The sequence below is a fragment of the Lissotriton helveticus genome, chromosome 5_1, assembly GCF_964261635.1.
Source record: "Lissotriton helveticus chromosome 5_1, aLisHel1.1, whole genome shotgun sequence".
NCBI lineage: Eukaryota > Metazoa > Chordata > Amphibia > Caudata > Salamandridae > Lissotriton > Lissotriton helveticus.
The window spans coordinates 1,649,877,526-1,649,896,802 of NC_136065.1; the positions used below are offsets into that span (position 1 = coordinate 1,649,877,526).

Here is a 19,277-nt window from a genome sequence, read left to right on the forward strand (position 1 = left end):
TTCATAGATTTGGTGACCTTGGAAGGGTCGGCTGGATAAAGAAGTGAACCTGATTTCGGGAAAAGGAGTATCGTGATGGGGATGAGGAAAAGAGAACATGGACCACATTCACAAGTTAGAGAAATAAATGTAATAGGTTGAATGGTTTTAAAAAGTTAACTTTGAGCATGAATTGTGTTTTTTAAACTGCAAAGAATTAAAAAATCAATGTGGGATTGGAGGCACAATCTGAGCAGAAAGCACCATAAGCTGCTACGGTGCAACTCTTATGTTGACTAGAAACATTAATATGATGACGCTCTTCTTTTGATATGTCTTTAAGTTATATTGTATTGTAAGTAGCTGATACAGCACTGTTTGCAGCTCCTCAGTATATGGTTATCCCGTGACAACAATGTTTTCATCATATTTATTATTCTACAAGTGCATTTTTAAATGCACTGATGTGGTGTTTGCATGCTATGCAAGACGGCACATCATGGAATGTTTATAAGGAGCATCGAATAGGATTGTGATACTTGCACCTGGAAGAGTCGGACACGCAGATCCTGAAAAGAAGTAAAGACTCTCTAGCAAGTGCCGTCTTTACCCTGAGTTTAATCTTTACTTTTAGTGAAATGGTTTATGAAAAACCAGTAAGCTGCTCCAGGTGAGGCTCGAACTCACAACCTCGGCATGCCTCAATGCAAGTACTGCTGTATAAGTACCGCGCGCTAACCGATTGCGCCACTGGAGCTCACTGTTCTCATATCTCCCCAGTTGAGCCATCTAGAGCTGACCAAGTAGATACTGGCACTGCTCCCTTATTCACTGTGCAAGATCGACTCACATGCTAGCATGTTATCATGACTATTAAAAACTACAGTCCTAATGGAACAGATTTGATAATTCTGCTATATCATGTGCTCTGTCTATTGAACACCACATACATTTGCCAGTTCTGAAACAGTCTAGGAGAAACTTATGATTATTTGTAATTAGCACATAGTAAGAATTTCCTAAAAAATGAAACATAGTCACCTAAGGCAGCCGAGGTGGCCGAGTGGTTAAGGCGACGGACTGCTAATCCATTGTGCTCTGCACGCGTGGGTTCGAATCCCACCTTCGTCGGAATGCCATCAGACACTCTTTTGAAGGTGGGCATGTCTCGTAGTACAATTACACTCTCTTTCAAGACACAGCCATAATCCACTAGAAGGGCCCAACTGACTATTCCATTTTGGCAATTATGTCAAATTAAGGGAAGTGTTTTGTGCTTAATTGAAATTAGATCTTTCATGAAGTGTCCAGAGGATTGCCTTTCCCTCACCCCTGGCCTTCTAACCAGTTTGGATAGATAGACTGATAAGAAAGCAGCTCTTACTCCTAAAGTTTCAGCCATCTCAAGTGTATGACTGTTGACATATGTCTGCCCCACAAAGACAGATCACTTCTAATAAGTGAGTTCTCTATCTGTCACTGATTGCGGACATACTAACTAGAGCTATCAGTATGGTCATAAATGTGAATACTCTTATGTTCTCAAATCAAAATGGAGTTTTTCCTACTTCCAAGAAAAGTGTCTTCAGCATGCTCTTCAATTTGTGCACGCATGTAGACATTCAAATGCAACTGTGTTAGAACCGGGGTCTCTAGTTGGCCAGGGTATGTACCCTAGTCCAAGTAGGGACCACCGCTTCCGACCTGGTAGCTTGGCGCAGAGCAGCAAAGGCGTAACTTCAGAGGCAATGTGTAAAGTATTTGTGCAACACACAACGGCGATGACACAGTAAAAACACTCACAAAAGCAACACCACACCAGTTTTTTATAAGAATAAGAATTTCTTTATCTAAAAATTATGCGAGAACCAAAAGCAGGTAAATCCAGCTCCAGGCAAGATCAAAAATAAAAAGGATTCCAATTTCCAAGCAAGATCAATAATCAATAAAAATGAATCCAGTTCCCAGGCCTGATCAATAATAAAAAGGATTCCAGTTCCCAAGCAAGATCAATAATCAATAAGAATGAATCCAGTTCCCAGGCCTGATCAAATCACCAAAAGCTCATGTGTCCCAAGGGCTCCTGATGGTAATGTCTTTCTCACAGTGTCCTTGAATGGCAAAAGTTCACTTGAGGTAGGTTCTTATGGTTAAAATTCACTGTGGGAAGGTTCGTAGGCTAAAGTTCCCTTGTAGCGTAATAAGTGTGCCTCTCATAGAAATGATGTTACCAGCCAAGCACAAAGCTCACACTCCAGGTACCCGGCCAACCCGCACCCCGCCCCCTCACAGCAGCCTGGTTGCACTGAGGCGTTACCTGGGGTGGTGGTTGCGGGCGCGGGTGCGAGGCTCCTCTCCCCCTGGGGCCTTGGGCTCAGCAGGCGCTGCACGGGTGGGGGTCACAGCCACACAGCGCTCCTTTAGCACAGCGTTTAACAGTGCCTCCAAGTCCTGGGCAACGACGGAGCCTCCTGCCACACAGCGCTTCGCTTCTCAGCGCTACACAGCGTGCTCCGGTCCCAGCGGCGGTGACCTCAGGGCCAGTTTCAGTCGGCTTGCGCCAGAAGCAGAGGCAATCACAGAGCCCTCGGGAGGATCACAGGGCAAGCAGCGCTGAGGGCAGGCACAGCGTTGCAGGGCAAATCTTGAGAGTGTTGTTGCTGTTCCAAAGGGCAGTCTTTAAAACGCTGTGGTCCAAGGACAGGTAGTTTCCTTTAGCTTAAAAAGGGTGCAGTCCCAAAAAGGCATTCTTTAAAAGGTGGTTCAAAGAAAAGTAGTTCCTTTGGGATGTTGTGGAGACACTCTGGGGTGATGTTGCAGTCTCCCATGCAGGGCAGGATCAGCAGACAGTAGGGCAGCTCAGCAGGTTGTGGGGCAGCAGTTCCTTGGAGCAGTCAGCCTCCTTCCCAGTGGCAATCCTCTTGCGCAGCAGTCCTCACTCCAGCAGGGATTCTTCCAGGTCCAGCAGTGTAACAAGAATGTGAGGCCAGGACCCTCCCTTATATATCTTTTTAGTCTAGGGGCTAGAAAGTTGTGGAAGTCTCTGGAAGGGTCTGGGGGCAGGGGCTTCTGGAAGAGTCCAGGGAGTTCTGGTATGTTCCCTGCCTTCCCTGACCTAGCTGTCACAGTGACGAGAGACAGGCCGTTAAGGCTACAGTGGGCAGCCCATCACAGCTCATCCCAGGGAAGAAGGTGTGAATCACCACTCCCACCTCCCAACCCAGGCAGGCTATCAGTATGCAGAGGGGAGGGGGGAGTCTGCAGAGCCTAATCTAAGTGTAGGCAGGAAAAGGTCCCCTTTATAAAAGTGGGATCTCTAGCGTAGTAATGTCCAAACCCTATATATCATTGGAAAGGGTTCCCCGCCCGAGTCCAACAAGACCAAACATGACAGACTTATTAGGTCCCTGTCAGAAGTTATCCCATAAGGAGAGGTTCCCAATATTATCCTATGGAGGATTAGCCTTACTGCAGTAGCAGGGGCTTGTGGCAGATATGCCAGCCTCACAATGTTTTAGGGGAGAGCACCTGCACCTCAGCACTGTTTAGCAGTGGTGAGGCACCCAGAGTCCTAAGTCCAACAAAATGTAAGGTAAAAATGGGAAGCAAAAAGGGCAAAAATGTAGGGGAGACCACCCTAAGGCTGACAGGTCTAACAAACTGCATTTCCATACAGAGTCTCAAAATCATAGATATCTTCATACCGCAGTAAGAATACATGAAGCGATTTACATACTGCAGGCAGGCTGGCCTTGTAGCTCAGTGGCAGAGCACTGGTCTTGTAAACCAGGGGTCATGAGTTCAAGCCTCATCAGGGCCTTTTTATATGTGAGTTTCTGTATGTTGTTTCCAAGTCATTCTTTCTAGGAGTCACATCTTGTCTTAAGTTTGCTTATTGACAAGCTTCCCTTTCCTGCTTTCATCGTATCAAGAAGACTTCATGAAAACCATTGAACCATAAACTATTGCCTCACCCCTTCCGATCGCCTGACGAACGCCTGACAAACGCCATTCTCACCCCGCCGGGCAAAGCCAAATAAGCCAAGCATATTTGAAGTTCCTTTGAAAGTCAGAGCGAGGACTATGACCTCTGTTCCGACTGAGTCTGCATCCACAGAAAGGATGAAATAAGGATCTAGAAATTTCACCAAGGAGATGTGAACTTCATCCCCCTTAAAATACTTTTCCTCCCAGATGCCCCGGCTCTTAGTCAAATGAGGTTAATCTTCAAAACCCCACCCCCACTAACCATAAATATCCGACTCTCCTGCTGTCCATTCAAATGATACAAGGTATCTTGTACATAGAGAGAATGTGAGAAAAAGCAGAATCGCTTCATAGATTTGGTGACCTTGGAAGGGTCGGCTGGATAAAGAAGTGAACCTGATTTCGGGAAAAGGAGTATCGTGATGGGGATGAGGAAAAGAGAACATGGACCACATTCACAAGTTAGAGAAATAAATGTAATAGGTTGAATGGTTTTAAAAAGTTAACTTTGAGCACGAATTGTGTTTTTTAAACTGCAAAGAATTAAAAAATCAATGTGGGATTGGAGGCACAATCTGAGCAGAAAGCACCATAAGCTGCTATGGTGCAACTCTTATGTTGACTAGAAACATTAATATGATGACGCTCTTCTTTTGATATGTCTTTCAGTTAAATTGTATTGTAAGTAGCTGATACAGCACTGTTTGCAGCTCCTCAGTATATGGTTATCCCGTGACAACAATGTTTTCATCATATTTATTATTCTACAAATGTATTTTTAAATGCACTAATGTGGTGTTTGCATGCTATGCAAGACGGCACATCATGGAATGTTTATAAGGAGCATCGAATAGGATTGTGATATTTGCACCTGGAAGAGTCGGACACGCAGATCCTGAAAAGAAGTAAAGACTCTCTAGCAAGGGCCGTCTTTACCCTGAGTTTAATCTTTACTTTTAGTGAAATGGTTTATGAAAAACCAGTAAGCTGCTCCAGGTGAGGCTCGAACTCACAACCTTGGCATGCCTCAATGCAAGTACTGCTGTATAAGTACCGCACGCTAACCGATTGCACCACTGGAGCTCACTGTTCTCATATCTCCCCAGTTGAGCCATCTAGAGCTGACCAAGTAGATACTGGCACTGCTCCCTTATTCACTGTGCAAGATCGACTCACATGCTAGCATGTTATCATGACTATTAAAAACTACAGTCCTAATGGAACAGATTTGATAATTCTGCTATATCATGTGCTCTGTCTATTGAACACCACATACATTTGCCAGTTCTGACACAGTCTAGGAGAAACTTATGATTATTTGTAATTAGCACATAGTAAGAATTTCCTAAAAAATGAAACATAGTCACCTAAGGCAGACGAGGTGGCCGAGTGGTTAAGGCGATGGACTGCTAATCCATTGTGCTCTGCACGCGTGGGTTCGAATCCCACCTTCGTCGGAACGCCATCAGACACTCTTTTGAAGGTGGGCATGTCTCGTAGTACAATTACACTCTCTTTCAAGACACAGCCATAATCCACTAGAAGGGCCCAACTGACTATTCCATTTTGGCAATTATGTCAAATTAAGGGAAGTGTTTTGTGCTTAATTGAAATTAGATCTTTCGGGGCGTGGTCTGGCCACGAGGGAGAATGGCCGCCTGAGAGAAGAGCTCCGCTCTGGGACAGCACCCATCCAGAGGCAGCCTCATTTACAGAGAGCTTGGGGCTAATAAATGGACATTTTCCAGAAGGTGAAATTATCCGGTCATGAACTCTGTGTTTTGTTCTGACTGGTGACCTATTTTTGGAGGGCTTTTCTCAAGCTGAAGAATGCCTGAGGAGAAGAGCGCAGCCGGGCCTTTGACCTCATGACCTATTTGGAATCCCCGGCCTTGTGTAATGAGGAAGGCCTGAGGAGAGGAGCACTTGCTGGGCCTTGCACAGGCCTGCCTTCCTGTGAACACTTGAACTTGACATCAGAGATATGTGACGCAGACAATTCTCGGGGTTTCAACTTTAAAATGTGAAGTGGGTCTTCACAGATAAAGGTCAGTGTCAAGGTTGTTATTCACAGAGTAAATGAAAGACTTTCCAGTCACAGAGCTGTTATTGAATTGAGGCCTTCTGAATTTAAAAAGAAGATCAATAAGCTCAGACATCTTTGCAGAAACACTTGTGGCTGACTTTCAGACTCGAATAACCCTTTTTAGGGTTCACTCTGACTGGAAAACATTTGCATACGGATACAGGTCTGCACTCTTCTGGGCTCTAATAATTTCATGCCAGTAAGAACTGTCTTTGCCTTTCTACACTGTGGCTGAATCCTGTGACTGAATGACCCTTTCTGGGGTTAATTATCACTAAAATTATTATTTCATTGGCATTTTGAAAACCGAAGCACAGCTGAGTAGCTGAAGCACCTCACACGCTGCCTTTCTGCGCTGCCATTAACATATGAATTGCCAGCGCTTTAAACTCTTATTTACAACCTCTGGAAACCTTTACAAGAACATTAAAGAGCAGCTTTCCACGTGAACCAATACTTCCTATATTTGTGAGGAATAATTATTTTCAGAATGTCACCAGCTAGATCAACAGCTTTCTAAAATAATTTACCACAGAATCTCCTCAATTGTCATTTGGAAACCTTGTTAAGGGAAAGTCAGAGAACAGCACTTCCAAATGTATTAATACTACCAGTATCCCTGGAAGTCCTTTATTTTTCAAAATTTAATAAGTAAGACTGGTGCAGTGGTTTGCAGTTTTATACATATTATCTCAACATTATGAAGTTTATAGTTGCAATCATTAGTCATTTCTCGCTTATAATGTTTTCCTGAAATTTTATGAGGAGCTTCATTTGGCTGTGACTATTTTGATGTTGATATGAGGTGAATTTCGATCTGTTTCTTCTCATTCCATGGCAATTCTGTTATTACTGACTTTTGCTATATAATGTGAGAGGGACTTTTTTCGGACGCACCACACGACTCATTATTTCAAGAGGCTTTTCATACATCTGAAAACAATGTAGTAAACAAGCAAAACTCTTCCTCATAGCTATGATTTGTTAATCATATATGTTGATATTGTTTTACTAGCGTTTGACATATAATGTGAGGGAGAAATTTCTACATTCAGTTATTCAAGAGGACTTTTCATGATATTGTATGCAATATTATGTGTCATCTTTGAGGAATGGTACATGGTCTTTTATGGTTATTCTGCAGAAAATAGCATCAGCTAAGACAGTGGCTTTATATCTCTCGCAAACTATTGTTCTGCTTACACCTCCTTAAGTAGATAACGCCTTTATACCTGATCTTAGCCTTTCACCATATCAGTTTGTACGGACCATCTATGGGATTGTTTCATCACCTCATCAGCCAAAAAGAGTTTATATGTTTGTCACTCTGTCAAGGCAACATAATATTAAGTAAATACAAACTGCTTCGTCTTTTTTTACAACTTTGCCTGCTATTGTTCATAACATCGTTAAATATTTGAGGCGACCCCCGATTTTCCTCAGCATGTATTTTTTATGAAATATTATGATTGCCTTCACCTATGATATATAGAACTTGCTCAGTTTGAGATATTGCATTATATGTTGTATTGCTATTTTCTGCTTATTTTTGTCAATTGTGAATTTTTCATAATTGCTTCTCACCAGGTTACCACATCAATACGTTACTGTAGAGCGTCTATGAAGCGCAATATACAAATGTCTACTAATAGGAATGGGAGTAAAATACCTAAACAACCACTCTTTACAGAAGTTTTGAAACAATCTACTGCTATGCCAACGAAAGGGAACTCGTCCTCTTCAACGCATATGCCCCAAGCTGCGCCCTCTCATGGTGACCAGACTTTAACAGACACCATGCAACGAATATTGCAGGAGATTTCTGGGGTCAATCGTCGATTGGAAGGGATGGATATCACAATTACATCTCTAGCTGAAGAAACTAAATCGATTAGAGCAGACCTTACAACTTTTCATACTAGAATTGAAAGTCTTGACTCTAAAATAATGGCCATGGAGAGTCGCCTTGATACAGTCCAAAGCTCAGACCAAGATCTTCTCTTTTTGCACAGCAAAATCATTGACTTAGAAGATCGCAGTAGAAGAGGCAATCTCCGCTTCTTTGGCTTTCCAGAAAATATTGAAGGACACAACGCGAAAATATTCCTCTGTGATACCCTTCCAATAATGACTGGAATTTCCTTTACTCCAACTCTTGAAATTCAACGAGCTCACAGAATTGGCCCACTACGCACAGACCCTGCTGCGCGCTCAAGGCCAATTATTGCCTGTTTTCTTCGTCATGAGCAAACCCGACAAATATTGACTGCAGCTCGCTCACGAGGCTCTTTTCTTTTTAAGGGTCATAATATTCACGTAGCAGCTGATTTTTCTAAAGAGACGAATGAAAGACGGACGGCGTTTCTCTCCATGCGGCCTCAACTACGTCAGTTAGACATTAAGTATGGGTTGTTTGAGCCTGCATGCTTCCGTATTACCAAAAATGGAGAAACCAAGGACTTCTATGACCCTGAACTTCTACAAAAATTCTTAGATGACATCAAATCTCAGGACATGGATACGCAGTCCTCCCATTGTGAACAGTTCCAACCGTCTTCTTCCTTTTCCCCACAACTGCCGGTGCAAAGTCCACGAGCATCTAGTAACTCCAGACAACGGGGTAGAGACTTGAATAGAGTCAATCGTTCCCAGGAAGATAAGGCCTCAGCTTTGCATTCTGTCTCTACACATACAAAGGAGCCGCAGAGAGACAAATCTAGATCACCTCTTAAAACTCCTTCAGATGCTGACTGAATAGTTTACTATTATTTAACTGTCTGTTTCTGTGCTTTGTTGTACTTTTGCCATATCTTGTATTCAATTCTGATTTTTCTTCATCAATATTACTATTAGATAACTTATATTCAGTATTATTTTTCTGCTATGAGATTTTTATCTACCTATTATTAAATTGCCTGTTATATGCTTAGACATAGTTCTTAGTAAATTGCATGTTTTTTCTTCATCCTCAATCCCTCTTCGGGGTATTGGAATTACTTTATCTATTTCTGCATGTTTTATCATTCCTATGTTGCTCAATGGATTAGGGTAGGTATTGGTATACGTCCAAATTCTATGATTATGCATATTCCCCCCCCCCTTTTTTTGTCTATAGTGCAACACGTTACCCTTCATTATAGTATACCATTTTAATATGTATTTCTCTAGATTTTGCTTGGATATTAAGTGCTAATATGCTATATGCCTTTTGAGTTCTTTTAATTATGAGTGCTCATTTTATCGGTCATTCATATTTTGTTAACAGCTGCTGTTGTTTGAATTCCTCATAATTTTGCCATAATTTATTGCACTCTTCCCATACTGTATTCTTACTGTTTTCCCATGTTAAGGTTCTGTTTGTTCATATTTCGTTAATAAGCTGTAACAAGATACTGCAGGGCATAATCTAAGATAGTCATTATAGTATTTGGCTGATTAATTACTACAGAAGGCATTCTTAGATTGTTTTCATCACTCCTCTATCATATTCTACTGTATCTATATCTCTTTGTTAATTCATTCCCCAGGGCTCCTTCCCTTACACTATCATCTACTCCGCTGATCCATACTTTTTCTTTTCCTGCATGGGGTCCTGTCCCGCGGCGGTGCTCTAGTGCGCCCAGGCCCGCGGTTCACAGTCTAGGTTTCCTAACTTTTCTTCATATCTTATTCTCACATCCACTTCTTCTAATCTCCCTTTCCCCTACTTTTTTCTATTTCTATTTATTCTTTGAAATACATAACATCTGCCTCATTTCTACTTGACTACTCACATACCTCTATCCTGTTTGATTCCCTACTTTCTCTGCACTATTATCTTATAAGTTTCTGATACTATCACCTCTTTTCTTTCTTAATAACCAGAGTAACTCCCTCTCCTATTCTGCCCTACCCCCCCATTCTTCTTCTTTATTATTTCTTTGAATATTTTCCACTATGACTCATGCTCATCCTTTATCTGTTGTTACATGGAATGTACACGGTCTCACCCATTACATTAAAAGAAAGAAAGTGCTTTCATATTTGCTGTCCAAACATGTGGACATAGCTTTATTGCAGGAAACGCACCTGGATGAAATTGAATCTAACAAACTCAGTAGAGACTGGGTTGGGAAGGTCATTCATAGCAGCATACGTAGGAATGACCCCACCAACCCTAACCCTGTCCGTAAATGTGGAGTGGCTATTCTTATCCGGAGATCTCTTCCCATTACAATTTCCAAGACATGGTCAGATCCAGATGGTCGCTATGTCTTCGCTAAATTACGAATTGGGAATTCTTCCATTTGTCTTGGATCCATTTATGCTCCGATTGGTACTAAAAAACAATTTTTCCTCCACTTGAATCGTCTTCTTACTGCGATCAATGCTTCCCAATATCTCATCGGAGGGGACTGGAATTTGGTTCAAGATCCTATCCTCGACAAAACGGGTCAGTTTGACAGGGTTAATGCAGCAGATAGGGCCATCTTACAAGACATACTTTCTGATAATGGTTTGGTTGACCATTGGCGTCTCAGTCATCCACATGATAAGGAATATACATTCTTTTCTTCCTTGCATGGCACATTTTCCCGTTTGGATTATTTTCTGTTATCTCGTAAAGCGGTTCAATTGGTCACAGATTCTAACATTTTGGAAGCTGCTTTATCTGATCACTCTCCTGTTCTTATATCTCTTGATTTAGGTTTATCTAAACCAGGGCGCAAACCATGGCGAATGAGTTTACAGAAATATAGGACACCTGGGGGTAAGCTTCTTTTGCAATCTCATTTCCAAGATTATCTCACTAATAATGAGGACTCTGTCTCTTCTAAGAGAACAATTTGGGCAGCAGCAAAAGCCACTATTAGAGGGCAGTTAATGAGGGATGCTGCTCTTATCAACAAGAATAATATTGCAAAACAAACAGAACTAGAACGAGACATTCAACATTACTCTCAATTATATATTTCGTACCCTACTTTACAGAATCGCAAATTGTTGGAACAAGCACGCATGTCTCTTAATGGTCTCTTTACATCTAAGGCTGAGTATGCATTGCAGAAGATGAAAGGGAGACATTACGAACAAGGAGAAAAGGCTGGCCGATTATTGGCTGCACAATTGCGTCAGAGAGAAGCTGCTATGGCTATTCCAGCTATTAAGTCGACCCAGGGTGAAATACTCACCAGACCTCAGGAAATAGTTAATGAATTTGCCTCCTTTTATAGATCTCTATATACCCCAAGTAATCAGCTTGATCTGGATAAAATGTCAACTTTTCTAGAGAAGGTGAATCTTCCGCAGCTTTCGGATGATGGCAGAGCCTTACTTGAAGGTAATATCACGAGAGACGAGATTTCTTCGGCTATCACTGCTCTGCCGTATCATAAAGCCCCTGGAGAGGACGGTTTCCCCGCCGAATTTTATAGATGGACGGGTCAGAATATGATAGATACTTTGCATGCTGCGTTTCTAGAGGCTGACAAAGAATTCTCCTTGGGTCCCCTTTCTAATAAAGCAATTATAGCTGTTCTACCCAAGCCAGGCAAAGACCCTCTTTTATGCGGAAGTTATCGCCCTATATCCCTCTTAAATTCGGATATTAAGATTCTAGCTAGTATTCTTGCGTCCCGTCTTCGCAAAGTCTTACCCTCCTTGATACATAATTCCCAAGTGGGTTTTGTCCCAGGCCGTTCTTCCCGAAATCATCTTCGTACATTGGCTCACACGTTATGGACTGCTAAACATCTTCCAGAAGATGCCTTGGCTCTCTCCCTTGATGCTGAGAAAGCATTTGATCGCATTGAATGGGAATATCTCTTTACAATAATGCATAGATTTGGTTTGGGTGACCAATTTATTAATAAAGTACGTTTATTATACGATAGCCCATTAGCTCAAGTCAACTGTGGAGGTTTCTTATCTACCCCATTTCCAATTCGTAGAGGTACACGCCAGGGTTGCCCATTGTCCCCTCTTCTCTTTCTCTTAGCGATGGAACCTCTTGCTGCTGCAATTCGCCAATCTGATGATATTACAGGTATACCCCTTCCAATTGGCCATTCTAAAATTTATTTATATGCAGATGACATTCTTCTTACTCTTACTAACCTCCCCCGATCTCTCCCAGCCCTTCTTCAAATTATTAATGATTTTTCCTCCTTTTCTGGTTATAAAATAAATTGGGACAAAAGTGAAGCGTTACCTATTTCAGTTGGCACTACGAAATCAGCAATTTCTGGATTCCCCTTCCACTGGCAATCTTCACACCTTAAGTATCTCGGGATTCTGATTAATAGAGGTTTGGAAAATATGGTTGCGGATAATTTGGCTCCTTTATTTTCTCAAATGCATAGGGATTTTGATAAGTGGAAAGCTCTAGGATTATCTTTATGGGGTAGAGTTCAAGCTATTAAGATGGTTACTTTACCAAGATTCATTTATGTTTTGGGTATGCTTCCCCTCCAAATTCCTTTAGTTACTCTTAGATCAATCGACTCCAAGATAAAGCTCTTTATTTGGGGCACAGCTAAACCGCGCCTTGCTGCTGCTAAATTAAAGGCCCATCAGTTATATGGAGGCATGGGTCTTCCATCCATTGAACATTATTCACTTGCCCTACACATTTCTCAACTCTCATATTTTCTACCCAAATCTAAAGACATTCCACAATGGGTATCAATTGAACGTCATCTTCTATCTCAGGATTCAGGACTATCCCTTTTATACGGTACTGGTACTAGTTCTTTGGATCCTAAAAATCCTATCTTATCAGCCATGCATAGATCTTGGCAGAGGGGTCATCGCATATTAAGTTCGAATCCGCGAATTCACATTAAAGCTCCCTTGTGGAATAATTCAGCTATTCGTATCAATGGTCGTACTTTATCCTGGCCTTTGTGGAGAGAAGCCGGCATTTCTTCTCTGGATCAACTCTTACATGATGGAGATTTTAAAACTTTTCCCCAACTTTGTGAGGAATTTAATCTTCCACTCCTACATTCCTCTAAATACGTTCAACTTCAACAATGTCTTAAAAAACAATTAGGCTCTCCACCTTGGTTGCTTCAGGTTTCTCCAATATTATCTTATCTGCAACTATGGGGGAAGTTTAAGGGGGTAACCTCTGGTCTTTATAAAACCTTTTTGCTCCCTCTTTTTTCACAACCTCTCTCACACACTCTTCGGACTAAATGGCAATCTCGCTTATCTATTATGTACTCCAATGGTCAATGGGATCAAATTCTGGAGGGGTTGCACAAAGGCGTTCGAGAAGTGCGTCCCAAATTCTGTATTTTTAAAATTATTCACAATTGGCACTGGTCACCGGTTAAATTACATCAAGCTGGGTTATTATCCCATACTTCTTGCTGGAGATGTTCTAATCCTGGTTGTGACATAACCCATATCATTTGCGAATGTCCACGCAACAGAACCTTCTGGATCTTTGTTGGCAAAACTTTGAACTCTACAATGACATTAATTTTACCACTTACATCTGCCACCATTATTTGACATGACTTCCGTGGTTTTCCAAAACTTTCTAAGCCACAGACTCGTCTTCTTCACACTGCTTTGGCTACAGCCAAAATTTGCATTTTACGCCATTGGAAGTCTTCATCTGCTCCTTCTCAGGAAGAATGGTTGGTGGCAATGATGCAGACAGCCTTACATGAACGCACAATTTACAATCTTCAGGACCAAGCTGACATCTTTCTTCAAACTTGGTCCCCCTTTTTGGAAACCACATTGGACGATGATTCTAACCCAACTCCCTCTTCTCATGTGCATCCTTTACCTACTTAATTTTATTATCTCATATGATTTTCCTGTACTATTTCATTCTCTTTATTCTTTTTCTTTCCTTCCCTCCCCCTCCCCCCCACCACCCCCCTCCGTTACTCTGGCACCTTTTTTTTTTTTCTCTTTCTTTTAATCTTGATTATATTTATTTAGTCATTCCATTACTTACATATAAGATACATTCATACCTTTTGTATTGTTATTTTATAACAGATTGTAGAGTATGTACTGTTATACTTTTTCCTTATCTCTATTACTAGGAGTACATTTCATAATCTATCAATTCATTATTCTTTTCAAATATTTTGCAAATAAGGTTTTCTTATTTACCTTATTACGTTGATATTTACTATGTATTTTATTGCATAATTCAATAAAAAAAAAAATTCAACAGAAATTAGATCTTTCATGAAGTGTCCAGTGGATTGCCTTTCCCTCACTCCTGGCCTTCTAACCAGTTTGGATAGATAGACTGATAAGAAAGCAGCTCTTACTCCTAAAGTTTCAGCCATCTCAAGTGTATGACTGTTGACATATGTCTGCCCCACAGAGACAGATCACTTCTAATAAGTGAGTTCTCTATCTGTCACTGATTGCGGACATACTAACTAGAGCTATCAGTTTGGTCATAAATGTGAATACTCTTATGTTCTCAAATCAAAATGGAGTTTTTCCTACTTCCAAGAAAAGTGTCTAAAGCATGCTCTTCAATTTGTGCACGCATGTAGACATTCAAATGCAACTGCATTTCCATACAGAGTCTCAAAATCATAGATTTCTTCATACCGCAGTAAGAATACATGAAGCGATTTACATACTGCAGGCAGGCTGGCCTTGTAGCTCAGTGGCAGAGCACTGGCCCTGTAAACCAGGGGTCATGAGTTCAAGCCTCATCAGGGCCTTTTTATATGTGAGTTTCTGTATGTTGTTTCCAAGTCATTCTTTTTAGGAGTCACACATTGTCTTAAGTTTGCTTATTGACAAGCTTCCCTTTCCTGCTTTCATCGTATCAAGAAGACTTCATGAAAACCATTGAACCATAAACTATTGCATCACCCCTTTCGATCGCCTGACGAACGCCTGACAAACGCCATTCTCACCCCGCCGGGCAAGCCCCGCCGGGCAAAGCCAAATAAGCCAAGCATATTTGAAGTTCCTTTGAAAGTCAGAGCGAGGACTATGACCTCTGTTCCGACTGAGTCTGCATCCACAGAAAGGATGAAATAAGGATCTAGAAATTTCACCAAGGAGATGTGAACTTCATCCCCCTTAAAATACTTTTCCTCCCAGATGCCCCGGCTCTTAGTCAAATGAGGTTAATCTTCAAAACCCCACCCGCACTAACCATAAATATCCGACTCTCCTGCTGTCCATTCAAATGTATTTATTTATTTATTTATTTATTTATATGCTTCTATAGCGCCTGAATAAACTCCCGAAGGGGTATCTCTGCGCTTTGCCAACTAGGAGAAAAAACCTGCATCTGTGCCCGGACAGTACTAATGGATAGTGGGGGAATAAAATTAAATGCTACAAAATAGGTAGGTTTTCAGGGTTTTTCGAAAAGACAGGTGGTCAGAACTGAGCTTTAGTGAGAGGGGGAGGGTGTTCCACAGGACAGGCCCTGTGTATGCCAAAGCCCTACCTCCTTGGCGGGTTTTTTTTATTTTGGGAACCTTAAGGAGCTGGAGATTGCTCGATCGTAGTGAGCGACCAGGAACATAAGGTATAAAGGCTGTAGTAAGAAATTTCGGGCCTATCCCCATCAGGCATTTGTGAATTGTACACAAGATTTTAAATTTGGTCCGCAGTCGCACTGGCAGCCAGTGCAGTTCCATCAGCAGTGGCCGGGAGGGAGTCCTTGATGGAGCATTCATGACTAACCTCGCGGCCGTATTCTGGACCACCTGTAGTTTGTTAAATTGGCCTTCATTAGATGACAAAAGAAGGCCATTACAGTAGTCCAGTCTACTGACGACCAGAGCCTGGACCAAGGTCTTTCTGTGATGATCTGGGAGAAAAGGAAACACCCTCCTCAACAGAGAGATAACCCCAAAACAGGTACCAGCAACCTGGTTGACATGATCTTTAAAAGTCAATGACTGATCAAATAATACTCCCAGATTCCTAATAGTCTGTTTGGGGATGGGGGCGGGTCCTAGTTCACGAGGCCACCACTCACTGGACCATAATGTTACTGCTTCCCCATAAAGTACAACCTCTGTCTTGGTCACGTTGCACTGTAAGCAGTTGTTGGCCATCCATTTGGACACTGCCCTCATTCCTTCCGCAAATGTCCTTTGTAAAGCAGGAGAGAAGGTCTTAAAGGGGAACAGAAGTTGGGTGTCATCGGCGTAGGACACCGGTATAAACCCAAAGGATCTCACTAAGTCAGCCAGGGGGGCCACGTATACATTAAACAATGTAGGGCTCAGGCATGAACCCTGTGGCGCACCCCTGGTGAGCTCCCTGGCGGTGGATTTGTGGGAGCCCAATCTGACTTCTTGAGAGCGCCCCGAAAGAAAGCTCTCCATCCAGGACAGGGCCACGCCTCCCAATCCTATCTCTCTCAGACGGCAGAGAAGCAGATCGTGAGACACCGTATCGAAGGCAGCGGATAAATCCAATAGCACCAGAATCATCGACCCTCCACTGTCAAGCGTCATCCTGATGTTATTGGTGACAGCCAGTAGGGCGGATTCGGTGCTATGGTTGGGCCTAAAACCAGATTGTGAGGGGTCTAGGCCATCCGCTGTCTCGATATAGTTAGAGAAGTGGGTGTTCACGTGCTTCTCTGTTAGCTTGCCGATGTAAGGCAGGAGAGAGATAGGTCGGAGGTTAGTTAGATCCGTCCAGGGTAGGGTCGCCTTCTTCCTGATTGGGTTTACTACCGCAGTCTTCCATTCCATGGGGACTTGGCCTTTGGCCAGGGAGGTGTTGATAACTGCCTGGATCGAGGGGCCTAGGATGGAAATTAGAGGGGCCACCATTTTAGCCGGAAGGAGGTCGTTGGGGGAGCCTGTTTTCATATGGCCAATAAGGGTTGCCAGGTTTTGGTCTGTGACGGGAGGAATGACAAACAGGGAGTTTGTAGTCTGAGTGCTGGTTTTAGTTTCGGGAATGGATATGGGAGCCCCAGCTTTAGAGGTTAAAATTTTATCATAAATCAGATTAATTTTTTCCTCGAAGAACTCAGAAATTTCGTCACAGAGTGGTTGAGAGGCATCTTCAGTACTTTCAGTGGCTGTAGGTTTAATGAAATTATGCAAAATTTTAAACAGTACACGCGGACAGTTTCCAGCCTCCTCCAGTTGTACGGAGAAGTGAACTTTTCTGGCTGATTTTATTTTTTTTATAATATGCTGACTGAGCCTCAAGAAAGGCTTTCTTGGCCTCATCATTTTTAGAGGATCTCCATGTTTTTTCTAAGCGCCTGCACTTTTGCTTTTCCTTTCTAAGATCATCTGTATACCATTTCTCCTGTTTGGTATGGGGGAATTGTTTGTGTAGTTTGAGGGGAGCAAGGGTATCAATAGCGGTTTTTAGGGACTTGTTAAATTTCTCTAATGCAGACTCAACAGTGTCTGCATCTGTGACAGTCGGTTGCACCCAGTGTTTGTGCAAATTGGTCACTGAGATTTTATGCCATTCCCGACGGAGAATTGGTGGGAGCAGAGTTTTCTGAGGTCGCTTGATCGGTCCAGCCAGATAAAACTCAACCAGAAAATGATCTGACCAGAGGATCTTTTTTGCAGGCAGACATCGTATTTTAGTGCTATTGGAAAATATAAGATCAAGGGCGTGGCCACCTATGTGTGTGGCACCGTTGTTGATTATTTTAAGTCCCAGATGAGATAGGTCAGTTGTTAGGTGAATGGTTTCAGGCAATTCTGGAATGTCCAAATGTATATTAAAATCCCCGAGGAGGATAAAATCTTCCTTGGCTTTCATGTGGGGGGCAAGTGTTTCCAGAAGGAGCAGGGGAAAGTCGAGATTGGAAATAGGTGGACGATACAAAAGGGCTCCTTTCCAGGATGTACTTCCTAGTGTGATTTTAAAAATCATGATTTCCATCATTGGACTACATATTTTATCTAAAATAGTTGCCTTAAACATGTCCTTACATATAATGGCTAATCCACCCCCTATTTTATTCGGCCTATCCACATGCATGATTCTGTACCCTGAGGGAACACCCAACACAACAGCAGGTGTTGTGTGGGGTTTCATCCAGGTTTCAGTAAAGAAACAGAGATCAGGTTGCTCTGTGTGAATGAGGTCCCAAATCTGTAGTTGGTGTTTAGGCATGGAACGCACATTTAAAAGAAGACATTTAAGTTGTGGGGGAGTTATGGTGATAGTAGCTTTGCCATGAATGCTGTATTTTGTCGAGTCGGACTGAAAACGACATTGGAGGCAAGAAAAACTCCCCTCAAGCTGTTTAAATTGTAGCCGTGTATCACAAGTCACCCTGGGCTGTAACAGTCGGAGGGTTTGGGGTGTATAAGTGACGAGGTTAGTACTTTCGGTGTCGGGAATCATAGTGGGGCGCTTTGAGACCTCTGCGCCTCTGTCTGCCTCGTCCTGTCGCGGACGGGCGCAGACAGGCAGCTCTTTGGCTGGTCTTCGGCGTGGCTCCGGCGATGCTGCGCGCGATCGCTGCGCGCTCACAAGAGGCGATGGCTAAATAGGCCCTCCAGATTGGTGCACTAGAGCGCTGACCGCTCGTGGAGTGTCCCGGCAGGAAGTGACTGGCTCTCCCTGGCCCGCCCTCCGCGCAACGGTACTGGTTACCGCGTCGGAACGGGGCGGGTCAGGAGAAAAGACGAGCACAGGCTTCCTTTTAGTAAGTTAATATCGTTTCCCTCCTTCTTATAATCAGAAAAAAGGGCTATAAGGTTTAAATCACCCCAGAGTCAATATGTGCGTGGTGAGAATGCGTGTCACAGGTATCAGTGCTTATTTTAAAACATCGTTCGTGAATCAACAACTGTAATTTTTAAAAGCGAGTAATTTCTAAAAGACAGGCAATTCACTTTTACCCACCACAAGTAGAGAAATGCACGGGCACAAACGCAGAAGCTTGAATGGCTAAGCGGAGTAGAGACTCTGCCACCGCCTCACGTCCGCAGCTAACACTGATCAAGGCTCCGCCTAAATAGGCCCTCCAGATTGGTGCACTAGAGCGCTGACCGCTCGTGGAGTGTCCCGGCAGGAAGTGACTGGCTCTCCCTGGCCCGCCCTCCACGCAACGGTACTGGTTACCGCGTCGGATCGGGGCGGGTCAGGAGAAAAGACGAGCACAGGCTTCCTTTTAGTAAGTTAATATCGTTTCCCTCCTTCTTATAATCAGAAAAAAGGGCTATAAGGTTTAAATCACCCCAGAGTCAATATGTGCGTGGTGAGAATGCGTGTCACAGGTATCAGTGCTTATTTT

At 42.8% G+C, this 19,277-nt stretch overlaps 6 non-coding genes across 6 annotated transcripts; 4 read left to right on the forward strand and 2 right to left on the reverse strand.

Moving 5' to 3' along the window:
• Window positions 1-641: 641 nt before the first annotated feature.
• TRNAI-UAU (transfer RNA isoleucine (anticodon UAU)) lies at window positions 642-736 on the reverse strand. The gene is made up of 2 exons: window positions 699-736; window positions 642-677 (listed from the first exon to the last, which is right to left on the reverse strand). It is a non-coding gene; the product is annotated as a tRNA-Ile (tRNA).
• A 292-nt stretch (window positions 737-1,028) lies between these two features.
• TRNAS-GCU (transfer RNA serine (anticodon GCU)) lies at window positions 1,029-1,110 on the forward strand. The gene has a single exon. It is a non-coding gene; the product is annotated as a tRNA-Ser (tRNA).
• A 2,617-nt stretch (window positions 1,111-3,727) lies between these two features.
• TRNAT-UGU (transfer RNA threonine (anticodon UGU)) lies at window positions 3,728-3,799 on the forward strand. Its single transcript has one exon. It is a non-coding gene; the product is annotated as a tRNA-Thr (tRNA).
• A 1,155-nt stretch (window positions 3,800-4,954) lies between these two features.
• TRNAI-UAU (transfer RNA isoleucine (anticodon UAU)) lies at window positions 4,955-5,049 on the reverse strand. Its single transcript has 2 exons — window positions 5,012-5,049; window positions 4,955-4,990 (listed from the first exon to the last, which is right to left on the reverse strand). It is a non-coding gene; the product is annotated as a tRNA-Ile (tRNA).
• Window positions 5,050-5,341: 292 nt separating this feature from the next.
• Window positions 5,342-5,423, forward strand: TRNAS-GCU (transfer RNA serine (anticodon GCU)). Its single transcript has one exon. It is a non-coding gene; the product is annotated as a tRNA-Ser (tRNA).
• A 9,247-nt stretch (window positions 5,424-14,670) lies between these two features.
• On the forward strand, window positions 14,671-14,742 carry TRNAT-UGU (transfer RNA threonine (anticodon UGU)). The gene has a single exon. It is a non-coding gene; the product is annotated as a tRNA-Thr (tRNA).
• The last annotated feature ends 4,535 nt before the right edge of the window (window positions 14,743-19,277 follow it).